We start from the raw sequence: 2,449 nt of genomic DNA, 5'->3' as shown, positions 1-2,449 counted from the left end.
AAAAACTACAACTCGTCCCGCAAAAACAAGCCTTCATACTGCTACATCGATGGATAAATAAAGGAGTTACGATTTTTTAAAAGGGGGGCGGAAAAAACAAAAATGGAAAAAAAAGGGCCGCGTCATTAAGGGGTTAATATAATATCAGCAGCCAATAAGCCAAACTGCCTGGGCCGGCTCTGGACACCAATATAAGGGAATATATACAGGAGATGGCTTTACTTCGATATTTTTGAAATACAGGAGTAAATGTACAATTCTCCGGTGAGGTCCTTGGAACAGATACAAGTAGATGCAGTACGAAGCAGGCAATTGAACACGATGAGAAAATACAAAGACATTGATTTGATTAAGACCTGACTTCAACGCTCTCTCCTTTTCCTTTTTCCTGAACTGGTTTGATTAGACAATATCCCCGCTAGCTTCATTAGGTGAAGGGTTGATTTAAGTTTAGCGAAGTGTATATGAAGCAGAGGGACAAGTGGCTGAAGGCTAATCCTGGCTTTGGCTTCACCAGGTAGCTATGACTCACTGTTTGCAGAAGGCCGACCTCTGAAAGGTTCTCCTCTGCTGTGGGGCGCCCAGGGAGCCTGGTTTACACCTCGCTCGACCTTGGGTGAAACGTGCTGCACTGATGGATTACTCTTGTATGGGTATCTCCTCCTCTCCGACACGACTGACTGCTCCTATCTCACACCTGGCTGAGTCTGCCTAACTGCTGACTGTCACTCCCTTTTATCTCCTCTGTTTCTTTCCCGCACTTTTTGGACTCCTCCCACTCTTGCATAGGGACTTGTGTGGTGGCTTTCCCGCCCTTGGACTCTGCACCAGTGAAATTGCACCTGACTGTCAGCCAATGAGAGGCCAGCTGACATCAATGTTAAGCTCTAGGTTTAGAGAAGAAGGGGGAGACACAGGGTCTCTCCTACAGTCATCACCTTCTACATCCATGGACGGCATATAAATAGGACAAGTGTGCTGTGAGTGTTCTGTAGGACCCGCTAGGCCAGCACACACTAGCCTAGATTATTAGGCCATGAATGCCAAATAAGCAGGTACAGACATCAGTGCTGATGATGAACTGATATTAGAAACTGACAAACTGATGTTTGTCCCTTCACACCCCATTGTTTTAATTATTTATCAATCAAACAGTTGTTTTAGGTTATTCTCCTGCAGGGGGGTTTCTGTGAATTATATTTTAGCGCTTTCTTAGGCCTCTCTGCCTTTGTGAAACACATGGTAATTTCTCGAGGCTTAAAAAAAAAAAAGAAATGTTTTGCATATTTGGGTTGGACTGCCTGGCGCTAAATGGTTTAAATGAAGTACTGGAAAAAATGTGAGTACTCCTTGTTCTTTAAATTGATTTTTAGAACAGGGAGCTGGTAAAAGAGCTTGCTCTGTCCACTCCACCCATTGACCTGGTATTGCAGTACCTACAGGACCGGTACACCCCCTTTCCTATAGCGGTCTCCAAAAACAGAAACTACAAGCAACAGTTCTAGCGCAGCTAAGTAATCACTTTAGTTGCACTTTGCTTGCCTCTTACGGAGACTTAATAGCTGTCTACAAATATCTGAAGGGCTGTCACAGTGCAGGGGGATCAGCCTTATTCTCATTTGCACAAGGAAAGACTAGAAGTAATGGGATGAAACTAAAAGGGAAGAGACACAAATTAGATATTAGACAGTGAGGGTGATCAATAAGTGGAACAGGTTACCACAGGAGGTGGTGAGTTCTCCTTCAATGGAAGTGTTCAAACAAAGGCTGGACAGACATCTGTCTGGTATGATTTAGTGAATCCTGCACTGAGCAGGGGGTTGGACCCGATGACCCTGGAGGTCCCTTCCAACTCTACCATTCTATGATTCTATCTATCTATATATACATTTTGCTCTACCCCTTTTTCTTTTTATTATAATTTTTTTTTATCTAACATTGTCCATTTCTGCTTGAAGTTTAACAGTTTTTGCTTGATAAAGGAGAGGCAAAGGCTCCGAAACACATTGCAAACCATACTGTTTGGATTCTATCATCTCATTCTACTTCTGTACCTGTTATTTGGAATATTAAAAAAACTTTTTATTGAATCATTACAACAAACACTCTTCTGGAGAATCGTTTCTTTGGGAAGTCTCCAGGAGCAGGACCTTCTATATGAGTAAGTGCTCCTCTACCAAACACCAACTTGCACCTTTAACCTGTGAGCACCCAATCACTTTTCCTACTGATTCATTATCTATCTATCTATCTATCTATCTATCTATCTATCTATCTATCTATCTATCTATCTATCTATCTATCTATCTATAGATAGTAACATACTATGTTAGGCTATAGGGAGACAATGTCCATCTAGTTCAGCCGGTTTCCACCAACCCCCCGCCCCCCTTCACCTGTTGATCCAGAGGAAGGTAACAAAACTGTCCTGTAGTTACCAGGCTCTCTT

General features: G+C 42.6%; 1 pseudogene; it reads left to right on the top strand.

Moving 5' to 3' along the window:
* Positions 1 to 1,345: 1,345 nt before the first annotated feature.
* Positions 1,346 to 1,458, top strand: LOC136579376 (U2 spliceosomal RNA; annotated as a pseudogene).
* Positions 1,459 to 2,449: the final 991 nt, after the last annotated feature.

The sequence above is a fragment of the Eleutherodactylus coqui genome, chromosome 9 (genome assembly GCF_035609145.1).
Source record: "Eleutherodactylus coqui strain aEleCoq1 chromosome 9, aEleCoq1.hap1, whole genome shotgun sequence".
Lineage (NCBI taxonomy): Eukaryota > Metazoa > Chordata > Amphibia > Anura > Eleutherodactylidae > Eleutherodactylus > Eleutherodactylus coqui.
This window is presented reverse-complemented; position numbering and strand designations above follow the sequence as displayed.